Source organism: Lynx canadensis, chromosome B1 (assembly GCF_007474595.2).
Source record: "Lynx canadensis isolate LIC74 chromosome B1, mLynCan4.pri.v2, whole genome shotgun sequence".
NCBI classification, from domain to species: Eukaryota; Metazoa; Chordata; class Mammalia; order Carnivora; family Felidae; genus Lynx; species Lynx canadensis.
The window spans coordinates 183,841,333-183,855,102 of record NC_044306.2 but is presented as its reverse complement, the minus strand read 5'-3'; the positions used below and the strand labels follow the sequence as shown (position 1 = coordinate 183,855,102).

The 13,770-nt window shown below is 37.7% G+C and overlaps 1 non-coding gene across 1 annotated transcript; it reads left to right on the top strand.

The window, feature by feature from the left end:
- The first annotated feature begins 2,901 nt into the window (after positions 1–2,901).
- LOC115513218 lies at positions 2,902–3,054 on the top strand. Its single transcript, XR_003968625.1, has one exon. It is a non-coding gene; the product is annotated as a small nucleolar RNA SNORA62/SNORA6 family (small nucleolar RNA).
- The last annotated feature ends 10,716 nt before the right edge of the window (positions 3,055–13,770 follow it).

Sequence of the window (13,770 nt, the reverse complement as noted above, 5' to 3'; positions counted from 1 at the left end):
CCTGGGATCATGATCTGAGCCGAAGCCAAGAATTGGATGCTCAACAGACTGAGCTACCCAGGACACCCCCATGGAGAAAAAGTTTTAAATTTTAATGAATTTTAATGAATTTTATCAACCTTGCCTTTCATGGATTGTGCCTTTGGTGTTATATCTGAAAAGGCATCATTGTACCCAAGTTACCTGGATTTTTCCTATCTTATCTAGTAAGAGTTTTATAGGTTTGCATTTTACATTTAGGTCTGGGATCCATTTTGAGTTAATTTTTGTGAAGGGTGTAAAGTCTATGTCTAGATTAAATTTTTTTTTTTTTTGCATGTGGATGTCCACTTGTCCTCACACTATTATTTGAAAATATATTTTGTATTCATTTTATTTATATTGCTCCTTTGTCAAAAATCAGGAGATTATATCTATGTGGGTCTATTTCTTGTCTTTCCTCTGTTCCATTGGTATATTTGCTTATTCTTTTACTAATATCACACATCTTGATTAATTTACTTTTATTCTTTTTTCTTAAAGTCAGGAAGTATGAATCTTCCAACTTTATTTATCTCTTTCAGTATTGTGTTAGCTATTCTGTGTCTTTTGCCTCTCTATAAAATTTAGAATCAGTTTGTCAATATCCACAAAACAACTTGCTGAGATTTTGATCAAGGTTTCTTTGAATTTAGAGATCAATTGGGAAAGAAGTGACATCTTGACAGTATTGTGTCTTCCTGTCCGTGAACATGGAGTATCTTTCCATTTATGTAGTTCTCCTTTGATTTTGTTCATCAGAGTTTGTCCTCACATAGGTTTTACCTGTATGTTTGTTGGATTTATATCTGACTATCTCATTTTTAGTGGAAATTCAAGTGGTATTATGCTTTTAATTTCAAATTCTACTTACACACTGCTGGTATATGGGAAGTGATGACTTGTGTATTAGCCATGTATTCTGCAATCTTATTATAATTGCACATTAGTTCTAGGAGTTTTCTGGTGATTCTTACAGATTGTTTATATAGGCAATTCTGTTGTCTGCAAACAACGAGGGTTTTTTTTTTTCTTCCCAATCTTTGCGTCTTTTATTCCCTTGTCTTGTCTTATTGAAATAGCTAGAATTTCCAGTACAATTTTGAAAAGGAGTGGTGAGAGGGGATGTACTTGATCTTAGTGGAAAAGCTTCACTCTCATTTAATATGATGTTAGCTGTAGGCTTTTTTGTAGATGTTTTTAATCAAGTTGAAAAAATTCCCCCTCTATTCCTAGTTTACTGAAAGTTTTTAATCATGAATAAATGTTAGATTTTGTCAAATGTTTTTATTTTTCTTCTATAATATGCTCATGTGATTTTTATATCCTGTTGATGTGATAGAATACATTAATTGATTTTTGAATTGTTGAAAAAGACTTGCATACCTGTGATATATCTCACGTGGTCCTAGTGCAATACTCTTTTTATATGTTGCTGGATTCAATTTTCCAGTATTTTATTAAAGATTTTATATCTCTGTTCAAGAGAGGTATTGGTGTGTAATTTTCTTGTAATGTCTTCTATTTTGGTATCAGGGTAATGCTGGCCTCAGAGAATGCATGAAGTATTTCCCCTGGTTCTATTTTCTGAAAGAGATGATAGAGGACTGGTATTCCCCACCCCTTAAATGTGTGATAGAATTCACCAGTGAACCTATCAGGGTCTGGTACTTCCTGTTTTGGAAGGTTGTTGATTTTTTATTCAATCTCTTTAATGGATATAGGCTTATTCATATTGTCTATTTCTTCTTGTGTGAGTTTAGGTAGGTTGTGTCTTTCAATGAATGGTTCATGTTGTTTAGGCAATCAAATTTGTGGATGTAGAGTTATTCACAGCATTTCATTACTATTCTTTTAATGTCCATAGGATCTGTAGTTATGTTGCCTCTTTCATTTCTGATATTAGCCAATTTATGTCCTCATTCTTTTTCTGAATTAGTCTGGCTAGAGGCTTATAATTTTTTTTGAACAAGAAGTGTTTTGTTTATTGGTTACTGTATTGATTAACTTGTTTTTAATTTCATAATTTTTTTTGCTCCAATTCTTATTATTTCTTTGCTTTTGTTTACTTAGGATTTAACTTCCTTTTCTTCTACTAGTTTCCTAAAATGAAAGTGGATTGTTGGTTTTAGATCTTCCTTCTTTTTTTTTAATGTTTATTTATTTATTTTGAGGGGGGTGGGCAGAGCAAGAGGGAGAGAGGGAATTCCAAGCAAGCCCCACACTATCAACACAGAGACCAGTGTGGGGCTTGATCTCATGAACAGTAAGATAATGACTTGAGCTGAAATCAAGAGCCAGATGTTTAACTGACTGAACCACCCACATTCCCCAGAGAGAGAGAATCTTAAGCAGGCTCCATGCTCAGTGCCTGATGTGGGGCTCAATCCCACGGCCCTGGAATCATGACCTTAGTAGAAACTGAGTCAGCCATTCAACCAACTGAGCGACCCAGGTGCCCCTTGCTCTTTGTTTTTTTTTAATATATGCATTCAATGCTATTCATTGTCCTCTAAGCACTCCTTTTGAAAGATTCCCCAAATTTTGATAAGATATGGTTTTATTTTCATTTTGTTCAGTATTTTAAAATATGTTTTGAGATGTTTTACCTTGACCCATGTGTTGTTTAAAGTGTGCTGTTTAATCTCCATGTGTTGGGATCTTAAAGTATCTTTATATTATTTATTTCTAGTTTTATCCACTGTGATCTGAAAGCAGACATGGCATTATTTCTATTCTTTTAAATTTGTTGAAGTGTGTTATGGCCAAGAATGTGGTTTATCTTGGGAAATGGGCTATTTGATCTTGGGACAGATGTGTGTTCTCCTGTTGTTAGATAAGGTAGTCTTTAGAAGAATTATCATTATAAAAAAATTAGTTACTACTGTAATTATTAGAGCTTGGAGTTGAGGCTGCTGGTTGGACAATGAACTTACAAGTGTAGGTAGTATGCTACATGATGGGCAAGTCTTTCGCTAACACTGCAAGTATCTCTAACACAATGAGTGGAGTTTGATAGTAATTCTTGCTACAAGTTAAAAAAATTATATTACTAGTTGTTTCTGATAAGTGGATGTAAGTTTTTTATGTTATTTTTATAATAGTAATATTTTGAAATTAATTGATTAATACTATTTTTTCGTAGAAACAACCATGTCATCTAAAAATAATGAGTTTGGAAGATGGCGGGTAGGAGGACGCTGGGCTCACCACGCGTCCTGCTGATCACTTAGATTCCACCTACACCTGCCTAAATAACCCAGAAAAACGCCAGAGGATTAGCAGAACGGAGTCACCGGACCCAAGTGCAGACGAGAGGCCCACGGAAGAGGGTAGGAAGAGTGGCGAGGCAGTGCACGCTCCACGGACTGGCAGGAGGGAGCCGGGGCGGAGGGGCGGCTCGCCAAGCAGAGTCCTTGAGTCTGGCTTGCAAAAGCGGAGGGGCCTGACGGACTGTGTTCCGACAGCAAGCGCGACTTAGCGTCTGGGAGGTCATAAGTTAACAGCTCTGCTCGGAAAGCGGAAGGCTGGAGGACAAAGGGAGGGAGAGCTGCGGAGCCCCCAGACAACAGAGCTCAGTTTGGTGGGGAACAAAAGCGCTCGCCAGCGCCATCTCCCCCGCCCATCCCCCAGCCAAATCCCAAAGGGAACCGGTTCCTGCCAGGGAAATTGCTCGCTCTGCGCAAACACCCAACTCTGTGCTTCTGCGGAGCCAAACCTCTGGCAGCAGATCTGACTCCCTCCGGCTGCCACAGGGCCCCCTCCTGAAATGGATCACCTAAGGAGAAGCGAGCTAAGCCTGCCCCCCCTGCCCCGTGCACCTTGCCTACCCACACCAGCTAATACGCCAGATCCCCAGCATCACAAGCCTGGCAGTGTGCAAGTAGCCCAGACGGGCCACGCCACCCCACAGTGAATCCCGCCCCTAGGAGAGGGGAAGAGAAGTCACACACCAGTCTGACTGTGGCCCCAGCGGTGGGCTGGGGGCAGACATCAGGACTGACTTCGGCCCCGCCCACCAACTCCAGTATACACCACAGCACAGGGGAAGTGCCCTGCAGGTCCTCACCACACAGGGACTATCCAAAATGACCAAGCGGAAGAATTCCCCTCAGAAGAATCTCCAGGAAATAACAACAGCTAATGAGCTGATCAAAAAGGATTTAAATAATATAACAGAAAGTGAATTTAGAATAATAGTCATAAAATTAATCGCTGGGCTGGAAAACAGTATACAGGACAGCAGAGAATCTCTTGCTACAGAGATCAAGGGACTAAGGAACAGTCACGAGGAGCTGAAAAGCGCTTTAAACGAAATGCAAAACAAAATGGAAACGACAACAGCTCGGATTGAAGAGGCAGAGGAGAGAATAGGTGAACTAGAAGATAAAGTTATGGAAAAAGAGGAAGCTGAAAAAAAGAGAGATAAAAAAATCCAGGAGTATGAGGGGAAATTTAGAGAACTAAGTGATACACTAAAAAGAAATAATATACGCATAACTGGTATCCCAGAGGAGGAAGAGAGAGGGAAAGGTGCTGAAGGGGTACTTGAAGAAATAATAGCTGAGAACTTCCCTGAACTGGGGAAGGAAAAAGACATTGAAATCCAAGAGGCACAGAGAACTCTCTTCAGACGTAACTTGAATCGATCTTCTGCACGACATATCATAGTGAAACTGGCAAAATACAAGGATAAGAGAAAATTCTGAAAGCAGCAAGGGGTAAACGTGCCCTCACATATAAAGGGAGACCTATAAGACTCGTGACTGATCTCTCTTTTGAAACTTGGCAGGCCAGAAAGAATTGGCACGAGATTTTCAGTGTGCTAGACAGCAAAAATATGCAGCCGAGAATCCTTTATCCAGCAAGTCTGTCATTTAGAATAGAAGGAGAGATAAAGGTCTTCCCAAACAAACAAAAACTGAAGGAATTTGTCACCACTAAACCAGCCCTACAAGAGATCCTAAGGGGGACCCTGTGAGACAAAGTACCAGAGACATCACTACAAGCATAAAACATACAGACATCACAATGACTCTAAACCCGTATCTTTCTATAATAACACTGAATGTAAATGGATTAAATGCGCCAACCAAAAGACATAGGGTATCAGAATGGATAAAAAAACAAGACCCATCTATTTGTTGTCTACAAGAGACTCATTTTAGACCTGAGGACACCTTTAGATTCAGAGTGAGGGGATGGAGAACTATTTATCATGCTACTGGAAGCCAAAAGAAAGCTGGAGTAGCCATACTTATATCAGACAAACTAGACTTTCAATTAAAGGCTGTAACAAGAGATGAAGAAGGACATTATATAATAGTTACAGGGTCTATCCATCAGGAAGAGCTAACAATTATAAACGTCTATGCGCCGAATACCGGAGCCCCCAAATATATAAAACAATTACTCATAAACATAAGCAACCTTATTGAGAAGAATGTGGTAATGCAGGGGACTTTAACACTCCACTTACAGAATGGATAGATCATCTAGACACACGGTCAATAAGAAACAAGGGCCCTGAATGAGACATTGGATCAGATGGACTTGACAGATATATTTAGAACTCTGCATCCCAAAGCAACAGAATATACTTTCTTCTCGAGTGCACATGGAACATTCTCCAAGATAGATCATATACTGGGTCACAAAACAGCCCTTCATAAGTTTACAAGAATTGAAATTATACCATGCATACTTTCAGACCACAATGCTATGAAGCTTGAAATCAACCACAGGAAAAAGTCTGGAAAACCTCCAAAAGCATGGAGGTTAAAGAACACCCTACTAACGAATGAGTGGGTCAACCAGGCAATTAGAGAAGAAATTAAAAAATATATGGAAACAAACGAAAATGAAAATACAACAATCCAAACGCTTTGGGACGCGGCGAAGGCAGTCCTGAGAGGAAAATACATTGCAATCCAGGCCTATCTCAAGAAACAAGAAAAATCCCAAATACAAAATCTAACAGCACACCTAAAGGAAATAGAAGCAGAACAGCAAAGGCAGCCTAAACCCAGCAGAAGAAGAGAAATAATAAAGATCAGAGCAGAAATAAACAATATAGAATCTAAAAAAACTGTAGAGCAGATCAACGAAACCAAGAGTTGGTTTTTTGAAAAAATAAACAAAATTGACAAACCTCTAGCCAGGCTTCTCAAAAAGAAAAGGGAGATGACCCAAATAGATAAAATCATGAATGAAAATGGAATTATTACAACCAATCCCTCAGAGATACAAACAATTATCAGGGAATACTATGAAAAATTATATGCCAACAAATTGGACAACCTGGAAGAAATGGACACATTCCTGAACACCCACACTCTTCCAAAACTCAATCAGGAGGAAATAGAAAGCTTGAACAGACCCATAACCAGCGAAGAAATTGAATCGGTTATCAAAAATCTCCCAACAAATAAGAGTCCAGGACCAGACGGCTTCCCAGGAGAGTTCTACCAGACGTTTAAAGCAGAGATAATACCTATCCTTCTCAAGCTATTCCAAGAAATAGAAAGGGAAGGAAAACTTCCAGACTCATTCTATGAAGCCAGTATTACTTTGATTCCTAAACCAGACAGAGACCCAGTAAAAAAAGAGAACTACAGGCCAATATCCCTGATGAATATGGATGCAAAAATTCTCAATAAGATACTAGCAAATCGAATTCAACAGCATATAAAAAGAATTATTCACCATGATCAAGTGGGATTCATTCCTGGGATGCAGGGCTGGTTCAACATTCGCAATCAATCAACGTGATACATCACATTAACAAAAAAAAAGAGAAGAACCATATGATCCTGTCAATCGATGCAGAAAAGGCCTTTGACAAAATCCAGCACCCTTTCTTAATAAAAACCCTTGAGAAAGTCGGGATAGAAGGAACATACTTATCATAAAAGCCATTTATGAAAAGCCCACAGCTAACATCATCCTCAACGGGGAAAAACTGAGAGCTTTTTCCCTGAGATCAGGAACACGACAGGGATGCCCACTCTCACCGCTGTTGTTTAACATAGTGCTGGAAGTTCTAGCATCAGCAATCAGACAACAAAAGGAAATCAAAGGCATCACAATTGGCAAAGATGAAGTCAAGCTTTCGCTTTTTGCAGATGACATGATATTATACATGGAAAATCCGATAGACTCCACCAAAAGTCTGCTAGAACTGATACATGAATTCAGCAAAGTTGCAGGATACAAAATCAATGTACAGAAATCAGTTGCATTCTTATACACTAACAATGAAGCAACAGAAAGACAAATAAAGAAACTGATCCCATTCACAATTGCACCAAGAAGCATAAAATACCTGGGAATAAATCTAACCAAAGATGTAAAAGATCTGTATGCTGAAAACTATAGAAAGCTTATGAAGGTAGTTGAAGAAGATATAAAGAAATGGAAAGACATTCCCTGCTCATGGATTGGAAGAATAAATATTGTCAAAATGTCAATACTACCCAAAGCTATCTACACATTCAATGCAATCCCAATCAAAATTGCACCAGCATTCTTCTCGAAACTAGAACAAGCCATCCTAAAATTCATATGGAACCACAAAAGGCCCCAAATAGCCAAAGTAATTTTGAAGAAGAAGACCAAAGCAGGAGGCATCACAATCCCAGACTTTAGCCTCTACTACAAAGCTGTCATCATCAAGACAGCATGGTATTGGCACAAAAACAGACACACAGACCAATGGAATAGAATAGAAACCCCAGAACTAGACCCACAAACGTATGGCCAACTCATCTTTGACAAAGCAGGAAAGAACATCCAATGGAAAAAAGACAGCCTCTTTAACAAATGGTGCTGGGAGAACTGGACAGCAACATGCAGAAGGTTGAAACTAGACCACTTTCTCACACCATTTACAAAAATAACTCAAAATGGATAAAGGACCTAAATGTGAGACAGGAAACCATCAAAACCTTAGAGGAGAAAGCAGGAAAAGACCTCTCTGACCTCAATCGTAGCAATCTCTTACTCGACACATCCCCAAAGGCAAGGGAATTAAAAGCAAAAGTGAATTACTGGGATCTTATGAAGATAAAAAGCTTCTGCACAGCAAAGGAAACAACCAACAAAACTAAAAGGCAACCAACGGAATGGGAAAAGATATTTGCAAATGACATATCGGACAAAGGGCTAGTATCTAAAATCTATAAAGAGCTCACCAAACTCCACACCCGAAAAACAAATAACCCAGTGAAGAAATGGGCAGAAAACATGAATAGACACTTCTCTAAAGAAGACATCCAGATGGCCAACAGGCACATGAAAAGATGTTCAGCGTCGCTCCTTATCAGGGAAATACAAATCAAAACCACACTCAGGTATCACCTCACGCCAGTCAGAGTGGCCAAAATGAACAAATCAGGAGACTATAGATGCTGGAGAGGATGTGGAGAAACGGGAACCCTCTTGCACTGTTGGTGGGAATGCAAATTGGTGCAGCCGCTCTGGAAAGCAGTGTGGAGGTTCCTCAGAAAATTAAAAATAGACCTACCCTATGACCCAGCAATAGCACTGCTAGGAATTTATCCAAGGGATACAGGAGTACTGATGCATAGGGGCACTTGTACCCCAATGTTCATAGCAGCACTCTCAACAATAGCCAAATTATGGAAAGAGCCTAAATGTCCATCAACTGATGAATGGATAAAGAAATTGTGGTTTATATACACAATGGAATACTACGTGGCAATGAGAAAGAATGAAATATGGCCTTTTGTAGCAACGTGGATGGAACTGGAGAGTGTGATGCTAAGTGAAATAAGCCATACAGAGAAAGATACCATATGGTTTCACTCTTATGTGGATCCTGAGAAACTTAACAGGAACCCATGGGGGAGGGGAAGGAAAAAAAAAAAAAAGACGTTAGAGTGGGAGAGAGCCAAAGCATAAGAGACTGTTAAAAACTGAGAACAAACTGAGGGTTGATGGGGGGTGGGAGGGAGGGGTGGGTGGGTGATGGGTATTGAAGAGGGCACCTTTTGGGATGAGCACTGGGTGTTGTATGGAAACCAATTTGTCAATAAATTTCATATATATATAAAAAATAAAATAAAATAAATACAATAAAATAAAATAAATAAAAAAAATAAAAATAATGAGTTTTATTTCACTTTCAAAATTCTTTGAATTTATTTTCTTTATTGCCTTAATGCACTTCCTAGACTTTTCAATAAAATTTAGAATGTAGTTCTTCCAATAAATATTCAAGCAAAAATGAACTATTGGGACTACATCAAGATAAAAATTTTCTGCACAGTGAAGGGAACAATCAACAAAAACTAAAAGACAACTTTGGGAATGGGAGAAGGTATTTGCAAATGACATATCTGATAAAGGGTTAGTATCCAAAAATCTATAAATAACTTAGAAAAATCAACACCCAAAAAACAAATAATCCAGTTAAAAAATGGAAAGAAGACATGAATAAACATTCTCCCAAAGAAGACATACAGATGGCTAACAGACATATGAAAAGATGTTCAACATCACTCATCATTAAGCAAATACAAATCAAACCAGGAAACAACAGATATTGGCGAAGATATCAAGAAAGGGGAACCCTCTTACATTGTTGGTAAGAATGCAAACTCATGCAGCCACTTGGGAAAACAGAATGTAAGTTCCTCAACACTTTAAAAATAGAACTACCCAATGACCCAGCAATGGCACTATGAGGTATTTACCCAAAAGATACAAAAATACTGGTTCCAAGGGATAGATGCACCCTGATATTTATAACAGCATTATCAACAATAGCCAAACTATGGAAAGAGCCTAAATGTCCATCAATTGATGAATGAATAAAGAAGAGATGGTATATATACATAATGGACTATTAGTCATCAAAAGGAATGAAATTTTGCCATTTGCAATAATGTAGATGGATCTAGAGAGTATTATGCTAAATGAAATAAGTCAGTCAGAGAAAGACAAATACCTAATGATTTTACTCATATGTGGAATTTAGGAAACAAAACAAATAAACATGGAGGTGGGGGGGGGGAGAAGCAAACCCTAAAACAGACTCTTATGTATAAACAACTGGATGGTTACCAAAGGAGAGGTGGGCAGAGGAATGGGTTAAATGGGTGATGGGTATTAAGGAGTACATCTGTGATGAGCACTGGATGTTGTATGTAAGTGTTGAATCACAAAATTCTACACCTGAAACTAATACTACATGGTATGTTAGCTAACTGGAATTCGAATAAAAATGTGAAACTAAAAAAAGAAAAAGGAAGAAAGAAAGAATATTATCCCACATCAGGGATTCATTCTTGCCCAGCCCTTTTGTAGGTACTCTTTTATTAAGATAAAACATTTTCTTTTATCCCATTACTAATTTCTAAAGTTGTTCCAACATTTCTTATAGTTGTTGTTTGTGGTGATATTTTTAAGTATGCAGGATTCTCTGTATTGTCTAATTTTTCCTGTGTCTATCAAAATGATTATATGATCATTGGTTGATGATGATACACTGGTTGGTATTTTGAATGTAGACAAAATTTGCAATTTATTAATAAATCTACTCAGTCATGATGCCTTATTCTATTTCAATATATTACTTTTTAGTTTATTTCAGTATGCTTTCATTTAACGTCTTGTGTATTATTTCCTTTTTAAAGTTTGGAAGAATTCACTGTTGAAGGCATCAGGGTTTGAATGTGTGACTCCATTTACATGATATTCTGGAAAAAGTATAACTATAAAGAAATGAATCAGGGGCGCCTGGGTGGCTCAGTTGGCGGTGTCCAACCCTTCATTTCGGCTCAATTCGTGATCTCACCATTCCTGAGACTGAGGCCTGCATCAGGCTCTACACTGAGAGCACAGAGCCTGCTTGGAATTCTCTCTCTCCCTTCCTGTACCCCTCCCCCATTGGGCACGCACACTCTCTCTCTCAAAATAAACAAAAATAAGCATTAAAAAAAAGAAATAAAGCATATTATTTGTTGCCAAGGACCAGGAAGTTGAGGGGGGTTTGACTACTGGAGATATGAGTGATTTTGTTGTAACAATGGAAATAGTCTACATGTTGATTGACATAGTGGTTATTTGGCTGTATAGATTTAGTCAGAACTTCGTGATCTACACTGTATACTTAAAAGCAATGTATTTTACTCTGAAAATTTTCATCACTACAGGTGATTTATAAAATAATGCATTGAGTGATTATTCCTCTGTATTATACTTCAAGTAATGTTAATTTTAAAAAGTATATTCAACATGAAGAGCAGTCATTATATCAAGAAGTGTTTTAGAAATGCTGGATTTGAAGTAAAAAAGAAATGAGGCTTAATCTCAGTTTTGCTTATCAACTATATGATCTCAGGTGGGTCATTTCACCTCCCCCAGCAATCTCAATTGTCAAAGGAAATACCATCTAGCTCTCTTAAAAACACCATTAAATAGTATTTAAAAATATCAATGACAAAACAGCAGCACAGCAAACGTCCATCAAGCTTAAATATGGCGTGTTGTTTATTATCTTTAATACTTTCTGATCTTGGATAAGAATGTTAAAAACTCCAGGGAGATAACCTTTAAATTTGTCATGGGCTGTCATATAAAAGAAAAAAAAAAACACTTTTTTTTGTTTGTTTGTTTCAATTAGTTGGATTAAAGTTATAAAATGGAATATTAGTGGTTAATTTAAGAAGAATTTCTGAAGAGTAGTGAAATAAGGCCTTATATCCCTTCATTGTTCTTCCATTCAGGACATATAAGCTATCCACCCAGCACCCAACTTAATTCTATTACATAAGTAATCCAATCTATGAAAAGTGTGAAGAGAAGGACATTCTTAGATTTTCCTGTCACTGAATGTTTCCACTTCAGAAGCCAATCTAGCCAGTTTCTTACTCTTCTGTCCTTCCTACAACAATGGAATGTCATGTAGACTAGACTTGCATATGGGCCTGAAACCAAGCTTACAGGGTTTCCTTGAATTCTGCTAATTATCCAATCCTTTTGTTGATTCCAGGTGCCATAAATGACTTCCACCAAGCTTTTCCCTTTTATTTTATAGTGGCAAGTGTTAATGTTGCCCACAATAACCTTGTTATATACTATAGTGAACAAATGTCATTGCTGTCAAGGAAATTACTATTTAGGTTGATTGGAAAATGAGACAACCTGCTTCACGAATTATATTTGATGATCATTTGTCAAGTAAGTGAATCTATTAAAATAAAGATGAATGGAGGTGCCTGGGTGGCTCAGTTGGTTGAGTGGCCAACTTTGGCTCAGGTCATGATCTTGTGGTTTGCAGGTTCGGGCCCCATGTGCTGACAGCTCAGAGCCTGGAGACTGCTTCAGATTCTCTCTCTCTCTCTCTCTCTCTCTCTCTCTCGCTCTCCCTCTCTCTCAAAAATAAATAAATATTAAAAAATTTAAAAAAAGAAAAATGAATAAAAGGGACTTCCACTTGATCACGATGAAGCTTAAAAAATCAAACTTACCCCCATGCCTTAAAAAGAGAACAAGACAAAACAAAACAAAATACAAAATATATGAAATAATAATTTTCAGATACCGCACAGCAAGTCATGGAAGATAGTGTTCCCTGCAAAAAGAAAAACAAAGGTAGTGAGCTCTGCATGTGCCCAGTACGGAAATGTAGGAAGGGCATACCCAAATAGAACCCAACAATCTCCTTGCATGAAAGTGAGAGTGTCTGAATTTGTGGAAGTCAAGTGGTCTAGAATTAATGGTGCAGAAGCCAGGAGGAGAGTTGCACACAAAGAGAGCATAGAACTAAGAGAGTTCCTCTCAAGTCTTCACTTGAGTATTAATACGTGTATGTATGTGGGAAAATGCCCTGAAACCAGGAGAGGCATAGAGGAGGATGTGGCTCAGTCCCAGGAATAATTTGTGTTCCAGCCAGAGTAGAAATATCTCCTGAAACAAGGGGCATTGGTAAATATTTCAGAAGGGAATTCCTTTAGTACTGATGCATAATTCACTCTTTATGAAATGCTATTTTGGAACTGCCTAAGAAAGCTTAGAAACAAGCCTGGAAATAATGGATCAAATTATACCCAAGTAAGTGCATCACGGAATTATGCCTCAACACATTTAAAGAAATACACACACACACACACACACACACACACACACACACCTCCAACACCAAAAACATAAAATTCTCAGTTGCATTCAATAAAATTAAGAAGCATGAAAAATCAGAAAATATGACTCATGATGAGAAGAAAAATCAGTCAATAGAAGTAGAACTGGTTTTGGCACAGATAATGGAATTTCAAATTTCAAATAGAAAAGCTATTATAAATGTATTCTGTATTTTCAAGTAAATAAAGGAAAGCATGGGCATGCTAAGGGAAGAAGCAGAAGATATAAAAAGATCCAGATCAAACTATTAGAGATGAAAAATAGAGTATCCCAGGTGAAAATACATAGGATCAAGAGGAGATTAGACACTGCACAATATTAGTGAATTTGAAAACATAGAAATGGTATCTACAAAATGGAAAACAGGAAAAAAAGACTGAAAAATAAAATACACGGAGAATCAGTGAGATGTAACAAAATATTAAACAATCTAATGTATGTATCTTTAAACTCTCACATAATTGTACAAGTTGGCAGGTTGGAAAGTTGAGGGTTGTTTGCTCTAAAATTATTTCAGTTGAGATGACCCATCTCTGGTCTACATGATCTCTCATTCTCCAGCGGGATAGCCCAGGCTTGCTCGAAGGT